The 15,527-nt window shown below is 40.7% G+C and overlaps 3 pseudogenes; all 3 read right to left on the bottom strand.

Annotated features, from left to right (window-relative positions):
- Nucleotides 1–1,595: 1,595 nt before the first annotated feature.
- LOC149243571 (sodium/hydrogen exchanger 1 pseudogene) lies at nt 1,596–5,654 on the bottom strand (annotated as a pseudogene).
- A 660-nt stretch (nt 5,655–6,314) lies between these two features.
- On the bottom strand, nt 6,315–7,597 carry LOC149243570 (sodium/hydrogen exchanger 1 pseudogene; annotated as a pseudogene).
- Nucleotides 7,598–11,177: 3,580 nt separating this feature from the next.
- Nucleotides 11,178–12,459, bottom strand: LOC149243569 (sodium/hydrogen exchanger 1 pseudogene; annotated as a pseudogene).
- Between the last annotated feature and the right edge of the window lie 3,068 nt (nt 12,460–15,527).

Genomic DNA, 15,527 nt, shown 5'->3' with positions numbered 1-15,527 from the left:
AAAAGACTAAAAATTGGAGCGCAGACCCCATTGTATGACTAATAGATAAGAATAAGCATCCTATTCTTCTGGCAACAGGTGTCTTTGTTTATTTTTTGGCTGAAGTGAAGGCCAGGTGTCAAGGATGTGCACCAAAGTTTTCCAGTGGAAAAAATCCTTTTTGGATATTTTCCCAAACCTTTCACTCTCCTCGAGATTCTATTCATCATCTGTGGAATCTGTGGATGTTCCTTAAATCACAGCTTTCCCATGTTGCTCTAGCAACTTAAGAGCCTGGATGAAAACTATTTTGTCACGGCCAGCAAGCTCTGTCCCTCTTAATTCAACACCGGATCGAATTTCTTCAAGAGTCATAACACCATCTTTGAGGCCATGAACAAACTTCAATATGTACTCAGCCTAGTCTTTGAACCTCTTTCAATTAATTACCTGTTGATCCTTAGAACATTAGAAGCCTTGGTCAAGGTTCCCAAAAACGAAATACCCTGCTTATATTGCTGTCGACTGATACAACGGCATTGTCTTCACAACAGAAGCCATTCTGCCCTTTGAAACGCGTATTTGTTCTTTTGAGTCCACTGTGGAAATAAATGTTCATATGCCGTCCAGTGATCCTCCATATAGAGCAATAAGCTGCGCAAAGGCAGATTTGCAAGCAGCTTTGACCACTGAATATCTTCACTACAAGATAACCAAAATATATACCTACATTTTGCAATACTAATCGTAAAGCAGTCCCTCTGTAGCGTGCCCGAGTCCTCCTTGCTCATAAGTTTGTGCCTCCGCTCAATATTTGAGAGAAATGATCCACTACTAAGAGGCACATCAACACCACCAGAGCTTCCTGCCGCCATCTCGCCATTTCGCCACACTCTAAGCTTTGCACAATCTGCAAATTATATTCTCACACATCCGAATATGACATCAGAAGTGAAGTAATAAAAGCACAAATTTCTATTCATATCTTGAACAGAATCTGAAATTCGAAAGGGAATCAGTTGTCACATATCTTAGCATCTTATTTCTATTAATTTGAGGTGTGCAATCTAGTTGATTTGTTCAACAAACAGATCGCTGTCCTGCAAAAGAGAAATGGTGAACCCCGGAATGCAACAAGTCACTCTGATCAGCATACTACAATTGATTTATACCACCTTAATACGAATGTTTCAATAACAGCGATCACTTTGTACGCCTGTAGGTTGATTATGAAAGTATTGATGTTGTAACCCCAAGGTCATTCACCACGCTTAACATAGGATAGGCTTCTCCATCATTCACTAATTTGAAATTATCAACTGGTTCATCCACTCCAATTAATTCTCCATTTCCTTGCAAGAAAAACCATACTTTCATTCCAAACATAAAAAGACAAAGTCAAAGTGATATATGCACTTAAGTATTTTCACTGAGGTTATAGAACACCTAATGTTGAGTCTCATTCGAGCGCCCTTACGACACACAGTTAGCAAACTCATGCCTGTTGTAACTTGTATGTCTCAGCTCATTTCAAATATACAGTTTCAACCAGAAAACGGCAGATCATCAACACTCTGTTAGAATTACCGTGCCCATGCATCGCCATTTCTAACTTCAGCTGGTGAACTGGGAACAAAGGGAACAAAACCTCGGCCCCCAAACACAGGACGCATGAATGAATCATCAAACTTTCGCCAGTAATGGTGCACTGTAAATGATGGAGCTTACAGCAGCATGCGTAAACTGCTTGGCCTTCGGACACTACGCCCATCAATGTCCCCTACCTCACCATTACCTAGAAGTGGGATATGAAAGCCCTTTGGACTTGATGGATCCGATGTATTATCCTGTCCTGGCTTCAAGCTTTGAGGCAATAATAGTCTAATCAAAGGCTTTGTAATCAACCCAAATACCACTGTGCTGAAAAAGGACCACTGAGATAGTGCTTGTGATCATGATTGCATTTTCAGTCAACTTTGTAAGACCAGAACTTGTGACCTTATGGTAAGCAAGGGCCATTGAAACTGCACCTCTCATAAGACCAGCCCACCTTATGACAAACTGCTGCCGAAACCCAATTCTAAAATTTGGACTCTTTGTTAAGCAATTTGACAAGAAAGAAAGTGGGAACACAAAAGCTGCCCTTCCAACTAAGATCAAACCCAGGAGGACACTGCTGAGGCCAACAGATGTGCCAGGGCTTCTTTTCACCATTTTCCATTTTTCAATGTCCAGAGCATCCATTCCCACATAAAGGAAGATAAATGTTTCAGCAATAAATGACATTGTTGCAAATGCATGCTTGGTGGTAATCATTGAGCTTTCAGTCACATTATGCCAAGTGTAGTGAGACATAACGATGCCACAGAAGAAAACAGTGAAGATCCCACTCAGGGAACACGGCTCAGCAAGCATGTATGAGAGATACGACATGAGTATCATAATTGCTACTTCGCGATCAGTAGAGTGCCTTCCAAAGTACAAAGCCTTTGATGATGTATGCACCTAGAAGCCCAGCTCCAATCCCCAATGCAGTGCTTGTCAGAAAGAGATAAAGAAAGTTACCAAACAGTTGCAGAGCAGTGCTGCCATCAATATGAGTAAGATCAAAGTTATGAATTGCATTGAAAAGGACAACAGATGTGGCATCATTCACAACACCTTCACCAAATACCAGACTATAAAGCAAAGGTATCTCATCCTGACTCAGAATCTGAAGAGTGCAAACTGAGTCTGTTGCAGAGAAAATAGTTCCAATGGCAAGGTAATCGCCTATTTCAAAGGGTCCAATATCAAATTTCTTGAACAGCAGCATTGCACCAGCGCTAACACAATCATTTAATTCAATAGATGTGACAATGAAGTTTGTTCGGGATTTCCAGTGAGACTTTCTCCAAATAGCTTTTTGCCTCTGATTGATGTTTTGAATTGTGCTTGTGCAAGGATAGGAGCTTGAAGTCGCTGCTGCCAGTTGAAGAGATGAAGAACAAATTACATAATCTAAAAAGCAAAATTTAAATGATTTCTTCTTCAAAACAGGGTTTTGAAGAAGAATCAATCTCTGACATGAGACGGAGTCTAACATCGGCTCCACTTGGGATGGCAGCTGCCGCTCCGTGGAGGTGCCAAGAACCGCAGAACTTTTGGAGAGCAGACAGTGCCTCCTCCCATTGGGCAATGGAGTCATCATTAACACAACTCTTGACTTATTTTCAAACTGAAACTGAACTCAAACAATCTTCAAGCAAACTAAAACAATATGCTGCTTATTTATTTGCAAAGCTACCCTACTTTGTTGTACAATCAATAGATCAGGTAATACTAAAATGCCAAATTAACCATTCAAGTAAACCTGAAAATGAAGTCGCTTGAGCCTGCTTCTGCCAGGTCACAGAGGTAATTGCTGGCAGCCTTTCATGCACGTAATGACCCTGGTCACGGAAAAGACAGCCTGATCTGTCAATCAAACTGAAAAACATGTCCATATATGCCGCAATAGGATCACAGAAAGACATGTCCATACTTATGCCGCAATAGTCTACGATTTCTTGTTGCGAAGGAGGAAGGATTTCCAAGAACTTTTTAGGGTCTTGGAAATCATATGACTGAATCTGCTCATCGAGATACTGAATCTCATTTTCAACTCTTTCAACAACTAACTCACAAAATCTAGTTTTGCTTTCAAGATGAAGCTTCGGAGATTTCAAACATTGAAGGAAAATACTGAAAAATTCTTCATTAATTTCAATATCTACTAACCACTCTCTAACTCCGTTTAGAGCTTCACGAAGTGCAGGGTCTGCCACATACCCCACCATTGCATGAACAGATCAGCATGTGTTAGAATGTCTGGATCAAGTTGGAGTCGCCAGGTGAATGGTTCAGCCTGCATAAGTGTCTGACTGCTGTCCACCATCAGCATCAAATCTGCACCTTGATTGCATGTACTGGGACAAGACGATCAACAAATTGAATGTTCTCCCCAGTATGGTCGCCAGTATGTTAGCGCTTGAGATTTCACCTCAGGCTGAGAAAGGTAAACCTCAAGGCAACATCAAACCATTCAGCCTCGTAGCTAGCCCTACGGGGCAGGAGAAGGCTCTCTCCGGTCAGTCTCGGTAGATCTTCAATTAATGAGATGACCAAACGGGTAACTCTGATATTAGGCTAGTAAACTGATTAGAAAGATTGATTTGGGGTTTTTAATTAAATAACGGGGTTTTTATGGGCTGCATGGGCAAAATCACAGTTTGAAACAGAGAAATATAATGAACAACACAGGTTATCGACTGAGGCAAGGTAGGCAAGAAATTTAGCATCAAATCTAGCTTTTAAATGGGATGGCAAGACTGGTGAGGAGCTAAGGAGGGCAAACAATAACTTTGAATCCTCCTTAAACAGTAGAAAACATTTAAGCATGAACAAACTTATAGGCAGAGCATGGCAGGCATGAATTCTTACCTAAACACTTCATTTGTTCATTTAGAAATGATCATGTAGTGAAATGGAACATAACAGATTACATATGAAACACAAGAAACACTTATGCTAAATTAACATACCACAGGAATCTCAGAAGTCAGAGCTGTGTAATTTCATTAAAGTCTCTGCCAAAAACTGTACATGGAAAGCTCTTTGTTCTCCACCAGCTCTCAGCACTCTTTTTCCCTCTCTCTAAATTTTTTTTACTAAATGAATTTTTAATACATTAAATAAGATTATTGTAGGAGAAAACAGATCGACCCAAAAACCTGGGCGCTGTTTCACCTAAAGTTACATAAATAAAACAAAAAACAACTTTCTCCTCAAAATTCTCTAACCAAAAGACTAAAAATTGGAGCGCAGACCCCATTGTATGACTAATAGATAAGAATACGAATCCTATTCTTCTGGCAACAGGTGTCTTTGTTTATTTTTTGGCTGAAGTGAAGGCCAAGTGTCAAGGATGTGCACCAAAGTTTTCCAGTGGAAAAAATCCTTTTTGGATATTTTCCCAAACCTTTCTCTCTCCTCGAGATTCTATTCATCATCTGTGGAATCTGTGGATGTTCCTTAAATCGCAGCTTTCCCATGTTGCTCTAGCAACTTAAGAGCCCGGATGAAAACTATGTTGTCACGGCCAACAAGCTCTGTCCCTCTTAATTCAACACCGGATCGAATTTCTTCAAGAGTCATAACACCATCTTTGAGGCCATGAACAAACTTCAATATGTACTCAGCCTAGTCTTTGAACCTCTTTCAATTAATTACCTGTTGATCCCCAGAACATTAGAAGCCTTGGTCGAGGTTCCCAAAAACGAAATACCCTGCTTATATTGCTGTCGACTGATACAACGGCACTGTCTTCACAACAGAAGCCATTCTGCCCTTTGAAACTCGTATTTGTTCTTTTGAGTCCACTGTGGAAATAAATGTTCATATGCCGTCCAGTGATCCTCCATATAGAGCAATAAGCTGCGCAAAGGCAGATTTGCAAGCAGCTTTGACCACTGAATATCTTCACTGCAAGATAACCAAAATATATACCTGCATTTTGCAATACTAATCGTAAAACAGTCCCTCTGTAGCGTGCCCGAGTCCTCCTTGCTCATAAGTTTGTGCCTCCGCTCAATATTTGAGAGAAATGATCCACTACTAAGAGGCACATCAACACCACCAGAGCTTCCTGCCGCCATCTCGCCATTTCGCCATGCTCTAAGCTTTGCACAATCTGCAAATTATATTCTCACACATCCGAATATGACGTCAGAAGTGAAGTAATAAAAGCACAAATTTCTATTCATATCTTGAACAGAATCTGAAATTCGAAAGGGAATCAGTTGTCACATCTCTTGGCATCTTATTTCTATTAATTTGAGGTGTGCAATCTGGTTGATTTGTTCAACAAACAGATCTCTTTCCTACAAAAGAGAAATGGTGAACCCCGGAATGCAACAAGTCACTCTGATCAGCATACTACAATTGATTTATACCACCTTAATATGAATGTTTCAGTAACAGCGATCACTTTGTATGCTTGTAGGTTGATTCTGAAAGTATTGATGTTGTAACCCCAAGGTCATTCACCGCGCTTAACATAGGATAGGCTTCTCCATCATTCACTAATTTGAAATTATCAACTGGTTCATCCACTCCAATTAATTGTCCATTTCCTTGCAAGAAAAACCATACTTTCGTTCCAAACATAAAAAGACAAAGTCAAAGTGATATATGCACTTAAGTATTTTCACTGAGGTTATAGAACACCTAATGTTGAGTCTCATTCGAGCGCCCTTACGACACACAGTTAGCAAACTCATGCCTGTTGTAACTTGTAAGTCTCATCTCATTTCAGATATACAGTTTCAACCAGAAAACGGCAGATCATCAACACTCTGTTAGAATTACCGTGCCCATGCATCGCCATTTCTAGCTTCAGCTGGTGAACTGGGAACAAAGGGAACAAAACCTCGGCCCCCAAACACAGGACGCATGAATGAATCATCAAACTTTCGCCAGTAATGGTGCACTGTAAATGATGGAGCTTACAGCAGCATGCGTAAACTGCTTGGCCTTCGGACACTACGCCCATCAATGTCCCCTACCTCACCATTACCTAGAAGTGGGATATGAAAGCCCTTTGGACTTGATGGATCCGATGTATTATCCTGTCCTGGCTTCAAGCTTTGAGGCAATAATAGTCTAATCAAAGGCTTTGTAATCAATCCAAATACCACTGTGCTGAAAAAGGACCACTGAGATAGTGCTTGTGATCATGATTGCGTTTTCAGTCAACTTTGTAAGACCAGAACTTGTGAACTTATGGTAAGCAAGGGCCATTGAAACTGCACCTCTCATAAGACCAGCCCACCATATGACAAACTGCTACCGAAACCCAATTCTAGAATTTGGACTCTTTGTTAAGCAATTTGACAAGAAAGAAAGTGGGAACACAAAAGCTGCCCTTCCAACTAAGATCAAACCCAGGAGGACACTGCTGAGGCCAACAGATGTGCCAGGGCTTCTTTTCACCATTTTCCATTTTTCAATGTCCAGAGCATCCATTCCCACATAAAGGAAGATAAATGTTTCAGCGATAAATGACATTGTTGCAAATGCATGCTTGGTGGTAATCCTTGAGCTTTCAGTCACATTATGCCAAGTGTAGTGAGACATAACGATGCCACAGAAGAAAACAGTGAAGATCCCACTCAGGGAACACGGCTCAGCGAGCATGTATGAGAGATACGACATGAGTATCATAATTGCTACTTCGCGATCAGTAGAGTGCCTTCCAAAGTACAAAGCCTTTGATGATGTATGCACCTAGAAGCCCAGCTCCAATCCCCAATGCAGTGCTTGTCAGAAAGAGATAAACAAAGTTACCAAACAGTTGCAGAGCAGTGCTGCCATCAATATGAGTAAGGTCAAAGTTACGAATTGCATTGAAAAGGACAACAGATGTGGCATCATTCACAACACCTTCACCAAATACCAGACTATAAAGCAAAGGTATCTCATCCTGACTCAGAATCTGAAGAGTGCAAACTGAGTCTGTTGCAGAGAAAATAGTTCCAATGGCAAGGTAATCGCCTATTTCAAAGGGTCCAATATCAAATTTCTTGAACAGCAGCATTGCACCAGCGCTAACACAATCATTTAATTCAATAGATGTGACAATGAAGTTTGTTCGGGATTTCCAGTGAGACTTTCTCCAAATAGCTTTTTGCCTCTGATTGATGTTTTGAATTGTGCTTGTGCAGGGATAGGAGCTTGAAGTCGCTGCTGCCAGTTGAAGAGCTGAAGAACAAATTACATAATCTAAAAAGCAACATTTAAATGATTTCTTCTTCAAAACAGGGTTTTGAAGAAGAATCAATCTCTGACATGAGACGGAGTCTAACATCGGCTCCACTTGGGATGGCAGCTGCCGCTCCGTGGAGGTGCCAAGAACCGCAGAACTTTGGGAGAGCAGACAGTGCCTCCTCCCATTGGGCAATGGAGTCATCATTAACACAACTCTTGACTTATTTTCAAACTGAAACTGAACTCAAACAATCTTCAAGCAAACTAAAACAATATGCTGCCCTTATGGCTGCTTATTTATTTACAAAGCTACCCTACTTTGTTGTACAATCAATAGATCAGGTAATACTAAAATGCCAAATTAACCATTCAAGTAAACCTGAAAATGAAGTCGCTTGAGCCTGCTTCTGCCAGGTCACAGAGGTAATTGTTGGCAGCCTTTCATGCACGTAATGACCCTGGTCACGGAAAAGACAACCTGATCTGTCAATCAAACTGAAAAACATGTCCATATATGCCGCAATAGGATCACAGAAGCCAGACTATGTTGGCTGCCCCAACTCTGCAACACATACTTCCAGCTGCACATTGTCAATGTAAACATCTAAAGGCAAGTCTACGATTTCTTGTTGCGAAGGAGGAAGGATTTCCAAGAACTTTTTAGGGTCTTGGAAATCATATGACTGAATCTGCTCATCGAGATACTGAATCTCATTTTCAACTCTTTCAACAACTAACTCACAAAATCTAGTTTTGCTTTCAAGATGAAGCTTCGGAGATTTCAAACATTGAAGGAAAATACTGAAAAATTCTTCATTAATTTCAATATCTACTAACCACTCTCTAACTCCGTTTAGAGCTTCACGAAGTGCAGGGTCTGCCACATACCCCACCATTGCATGAACAGATCAGCATGTGTTAGAATGTCTGGATCAAGTTGGAGTCGCCAGGTGAATGGTTCAGCCTGCATAAGTGTCTGACTGCTGTCCACCATCAGCATCAGATCTGCACCTTGATTGCATGTACTGGGACAAGACGATCAACAAATTGAATGTTCTCCCCAGTATGGTCGCCAGTATGTTAGCGCTTGAGATTTCACCTCAGGCTGAGAAAGGTAAACCTCAAGGCAACATCAAACCATTCAGCCTCGTAGCTAGCCCTACGGGGCAGGAGAAGGCTCTCTCCGGTCAGTCTCGGTAGATCTTCAATTAATGAGATGACCAAACGGGTAACTCTGATATTAGGCTAGTAAACTGATTAGAAAGATTGATTTGGGGTTTTTAATTAAATAACGGGGTTTTTCTGGGCTGCATGGGCAAAATCACAGTTTGAAACAGAGAAATATAATGAACAACACAGGTTATCGACTGAGGCAAGGTAGGCAAGAAATTTAGCATCAAATCTAGCTTTTAAATGGGATGGCAAGACTGGTGAGGAGCTAAGGAGGGCAAACAATAACTTTGAATCCTCCTTAAACAGTAGAAAACATTTAAGCATGAACAAACTTATAGGCAGAGCATGGCAGGCATGAATTCTTACCTAAACACTTCATTTGTTCATTTAGAAATGATCATGTAGTGAAATGGAACATAACAGATTACATATGAAACACAAGAAACACTTATGCTAAATTAACATACCACAGGAATCTCAGAAGTCAGAGCTGTGTAATTTCATTAAAGTCTCTGCCAAAAACTGTACATGGAAAGCTCTCTGTTCTCCACCAGCTCTCAGCACTCTTTTTCCCTCTCTCTAAATTTTTTTTACTAAATGAATTTTTAATACATTAAATAAGATTATTGTAGGAGAAAACAGATCGACCCAAAAACCTGGGCGCTGTTTCACCTAAAGTTACATAAATAAAACAAAAAACAACTTTCTCCTCAAAATTCTCTAACCAAAAGACTAAAAATTGGAGCGCAGACCCCATTGTATGACTAATAGATAAGAATACGAATCCTATTCTTCTGGCAACAGGTGTCTTTGTTTATTTTTTGGCTGAAGTGAAGGCCAAGTGTCAAGGATGTGCACCAAAGTTTTCCAGTGGAAAAAATCCTTTTTGGATATTTTCCCAAACCTTTCTCTCTCCTCGAGATTCTATTCATCATCTGTGGAATCTGTGGATGTTCCTTAAATCGCAGCTTTCCCATGTTGCTCTAGCAACTTAAGAGCCCGGATGAAAACTATGTTGTCACGGCCAGCAAGCTCTGTCCCTCTTAATTCAACACCGGATCGAATTTCTTCAAGAGTCATAACACCATCTTTGAGGCCATGAACAAACTTCAATATGTACTCAGCCTAGTCTTTGAACCTCTTTCAATTAATTACCTGTTGATCCCCAGAACATTAGAAGCCTTGGTCGAGGTTCCCAAAAACGAAATACCCTGCTTATATTGCTGTCGACTGATACAACGGCACTGTCTTCACAACAAAAGCCATTCTGCCCTTTGAAACTCGTATTTGTTCTTTTGAGTCCACTGTGGAAATAAATGTTCATATGCCGTCCAGTGATCCTCCATATAGAGCAATAAGCTGCGCAAAGGCAGATTTGCAAGCAGCTTTGACCACTGAATATCTTCACTGCAAGATAACCAAAATATATACCTGCATTTTGCAATACTAATCGTAAAACAGTCCCTCTGTAGCGTGCCCGAGTCCTCCTTGCTCATAAGTTTGTGCCTCCGCTCAATATTTGAGAGAAATGATCCACTACTAAGAGGCACATCAACACCACCAGAGCTTCCTGCCGCCATCTCGCCATTTCGCCACGCTCTAAGCTTTGCACAATCTGCAAATTATATTCTCACACATCCGAATATGACGTCAGAAGTGAAGTAATAAAAGCACAAATTTCTATTCATATCTTGAACAGAATCTGAAATTCGAAAGGGAATCAGTTGTCACATCTCTTGGCATCTTATTTCTATTAATTTGAGGTGTGCAATCTGGTTGATTTGTTCAACAAACAGATCTCTTTCCTGCAAAAGAGAAATGGTGAACCCCGGAATGCAACAAGTCACTCTGATCAGCATACTACAATTGATTTATACCACCTTAATATGAATGTTTCAGTAACAGCGATCACTTTGTATGCTTGTAGGTTGATTCTGAAAGTATTGATGTTGTAACCCCAAGGTCATTCACCGCGCTTAACATAGGATAGGCTTCTCCATCATTCACTAATTTGAAATTATCAACTGGTTCATCCACTCCAATTAATTGTCCATTTCCTTGCAAGAAAAACCATACTTTCGTTCCAAACATAAAAAGACAAAGTCAAAGTGATATATGCACTTAAGTATTTTCACTGAGGTTATAGAACACCTAATGTTGAGTCTCATTCGAGCGCCCTTACGACACACAGTTAGCAAACTCATGCCTGTTGTAACTTGTAAGTCTCATCTCATTTCAGATATACAGTTTCAACCAGAAAACGGCAGATCATCAACACTCTGTTAGAATTACCGTGCCCATGCATCGCCATTTCTAGCTTCAGCTGGTGAACTGGGAACAAAGGGAACAAAACCTCGGCCCCCAAACACAGGACGCATGAATGAATCATCAAACTTTCGCCAGTAATGGTGCACTGTAAATGATGGAGCTTACAGCAGCATGCGTAAACTGCTTGGCCTTCGGACACTACGCCCATCAATGTCCCCTACCTCACCATTACCTAGAAGTGGGATATGAAAGCCCTTTGGACTTGATGGATCCGATGTATTATCCTGTCCTGGCTTCAAGCTTTGAGGCAATAATAGTCTAATCAAAGGCTTTGTAATCAATCCAAATACCACTGTGCTGAAAAAGGACCACTGAGATAGTGCTTGTGATCATGATTGCGTTTTCAGTCAACTTTGTAAGACCAGAACTTGTGAACTTATGGTAAGCAAGGGCCATTGAAACTGCACCTCTCATAAGACCAGCCCACCATATGACAAACTGCTACCGAAACCAATTCTAGAATTTGGACTCTTTGTTAAGCAATTTGACAAGAAAGAAAGTGGGAACACAAAAGCTGCCCTTCCAACTAAGATCAAACCCAGGAGGACACTGCTGAGGCCAACAGATGTGCCAGGGCTTCTTTTCACCATTTTCCATTTTTCAATGTCCAGAGCATCCATTCCCACATAAAGGAAGATAAATGTTTCAGCGATAAATGACATTGTTGCAAATGCATGCTTGGTGGTAATCCTTGAGCTTTCAGTCACATTATGCCAAGTGTAGTGAGACATAACGATGCCACAGAAGAAAACAGTGAAGATCCCACTCAGGGAACACGGCTCAGCAAGCATGTATGAGAGATACGACATGAGTATCATAATTGCTACTTCGCGATCAGTAGAGTGCCTTCCAAAGTACAAAGCCTTTGATGATGTATGCACCTAGAAGCCCAGCTCCAATCCCCAATGCAGTGCTTGTCAGAAAGAGATAAACAAAGTTACCAAACAGTTGCAGAGCAGTGCTGCCATCAATATGAGTAAGGTCAAAGTTACGAATTGCATTGAAAAGGACAACAGATGTGGCATCATTCACAACACCTTCACCAAATACCAGACTATAAAGCAAAGGTATCTCATCCTGACTCAGAATCTGAAGAGTGCAAACTGAGTCTGTTGCAGAGAAAATAGTTCCAATGGCAAGGTAATCGCCTATTTCAAAGGGTCCAATATCAAATTTCTTGAACAGCAGCATTGCACCAGCGCTAACACAATCATTTAATTCAATAGATGTGACAATGAAGTTTGTTCGGGATTTCCAGTGAGACTTTCTCCAAATAGCTTTTTGCCTCTGATTGATGTTTTGAATTGTGCTTGTGCAGGGATAGGAGCTTGAAGTCGCTGCTGCCAGTTGAAGAGCTGAAGAACAAATTACATAATCTAAAAAGCAACATTTAAATGATTTCTTCTTCAAAACAGGGTTTTGAAGAAGAATCAATCTCTGACATGAGACGGAGTCTAACATCGGCTCCACTTGGGATGGCAGCTGCCGCTCCGTGGAGGTGCCAAGAACCGCAGAACTTTGGGAGAGCAGACAGTGCCTCCTCCCATTGGGCAATGGAGTCATCATTAACACAACTCTTGACTTATTTTCAAACTGAAACTGAACTCAAACAATCTTCAAGAACTAAAACAATATGCTGCCCTTATGGCTGCTTATTTATTTACAAAGCTACCCTACTTTGTTGTACAATCAATAGATCAGGTAATACTAAAATGCCAAATTAACCATTCAAGTAAACCTGAAAATGAAGCCGCTTGAGCCTGCTTCTGCCAGGTCACAGAGGTAATTGCTGGCAGCCTTTCATGCACGTAATGACCCTGGTCACGGAAAAGACAGCCTGATCTGTCAATCAAACTGAAAAACATGTCCATATATGCCGCAATAGGATCACAGAAGCCAGACTATGTTGGCTGCCCCAACTCTGCAACACATACTTCCAGCTGCACATTATCAATGTAAACATCTAAAGGCAAGTCTACGATTTCTTGTTGCGAAGGAGGAAGGATTTCCAAGAACTTTTTAGGGTCTTGGAAATCATATGACTGAATCTGCTCATCGAGATACTGAATCTCATTTTCAACTCTTTCAACAACTAACTCACAAAATCTAGTTTTGCTTTCAAGATTAAGCTTCGGAGATTTCAAACATTGAAGGAAAATACTGAAAAATTCTTCATTAATTTCAATATCTACTAACCACTCTCTAACTCCGTTTAGAGCTTCACGAAGTGCAGGGTCTGCCACAAACCCCACCATTGCATGAACAGATCAGCATGTGTTAGAATGTCTGGATCAAGTTGGAGTCGCCAGGTGAATGGTTCAGCCTGCATAAGTGTCTGACTGCTGTCCACCATCAGCATCATATCTGCACCTTGATTGCATGTACTGGGACAAGACGATCAACAAATTGAATGTTCTCCCCAGTATGGTCGCCAGTATGTTAGCGCTTGAGATTTCACCTCAGGCTGAGAAAGGTAAACCTCAAGGCAACATCAAACCATTCAGCCTCGTAGCTAGCCCTACGGGGCAGGAGAAGGCTCTCTCCGGTCAGTCTCGGTAGATCTTCAATTAATGAGATGACCAAACGGGTAACTCTGATATTAGGCTAGTAAACTGATTAGAAAGATTGATTTGGGGTTTTTAATTAAATAACGGGGTTTTTCTGGGCTGCATGGGCAAAATCACAGTTTGAAACAGAGAAATATAATGAACAACACAGGTTATCGACTGAGGCAAGGTAGGCAAGAAATTTAGCATCAAATCTAGCTTTTAAATGGGATGGCAAGACTGGTGAGGAGCTAAGGAGGGCAAACAATAACTTTGAATCCTCCTTAAACAGTAGAAAACATTTAAGCATGAACAAACTTATAGGCAGAGCATGGCAGGCATGAATTCTTACCTAAACACTTCATTTGTTCATTTAGAAATGATCATGTAATGAAATGGAACATAACAGATTACATATGAAACACAAGAAACACTTATGCTAAATTAACATACCACAGGAATCTCAGAAGTCAGAGCTGTGTAATTTCATTAAAGTCTCTGCCAAAAACTGTACATGGAAAGCTCTCTGTTCTCCACCAGCTCTCAGCACTCTTTTTCCCTCTCTCTAAATTTTTTTTACTAAATGAATTTTTAATACATTAAATAAGATTATTGTAGGAGAAAACAGATCGACCCAAAAACCTGGGTGCTGTTTCACCTAAAGTTACATAAATAAAACAAAAAACAACTTTCTCCTCAAAATTCTCTAACCAAAAGACTAAAAATTGGAGCGCAGACCCCATTGTATGACTAATAGATAAGAATACGAATCCTATTCTTCTGGCAACAGGTGTCTTTGTTTATTTTTTGGCTGAAGTGAAGGCCAAGTGTCAAGGATGTGCACCAAAGTTTTCCAGTGGAAAAAATCCTTTTTGGATATTTTCCCAAACCTTTCTCTCTCCTCGAGATTCTATTCATCATCTGTGGAATCTGTGGATGTTCCTTAAATCGCAGCTTTCCCATGTTGCTCTAGCAACTTAAGAGCCCGGATGAAAACTATGTTGTCACGGCCAGCAAGCTCTGTCCCTCTTAATTCAACACCGGATCGAATTTCTTCAAGAGTCATAACACCATCTTTGAGGCCATGAACAAACTTCAATATGTACTCAGCCTAGTCTTTGAACCTCTTTCAATTAATTACCTGTTGATCCCCAGAACATTAGAAGCCTTGGTTGAGGTTCCCAAAAATGAAATACCCTGCTTATATTGCTGTCGACTGATACAACGGCACTGTCTTCACAACAGAAGCCATTCTGCCCTTTGAAACTCGTATTTGTTCTTTTGAGTCCACTGTGGAAATAAATGTTCATATGCCGTCCAGTGATCCTCCATATAGAGCAATAAGCTGCGCAAAGGCAGATTTGCAAGCAGCTTTGACCACTGAATATCTTCACTGCAAGATAACCAAAATATATACCTGCATTTTGCAATACTAATCGTAAAACAGTCCCTCTGTAGCGTGCCCGAGTCCTCCTTGCTCATAAGTTTGTGCCTCCGCTCAATATTTGAGAGAAATGATCCACTACTAAGAGGCACATCAACACCACCAGAGCTTCCTGCCGCCATCTCGCCATTTCGCCACGCTCTAAGCTTTGCACAATCTGCAAATTATATTCTCACACATCCGAATATGACGTCAGAAGTGAAGTAATAAAAGCACAAATTTCTATTCATATCTTGAACAGAATCTAAAATTCGAAAGGGAATCAGTTGTCA

This window comes from Pinus tabuliformis, chromosome 8, assembly GCF_031772625.1.
Source record: "Pinus tabuliformis cultivar Carrire ecotype Pingquan chromosome 8, CPIR1, whole genome shotgun sequence".
Lineage (NCBI taxonomy): Eukaryota > Viridiplantae > Streptophyta > Pinopsida > Pinales > Pinaceae > Pinus > Pinus tabuliformis.
Note: the sequence above shows the minus strand (reverse complement) of the source record. Positions and strands in the feature narration are given on the sequence as shown.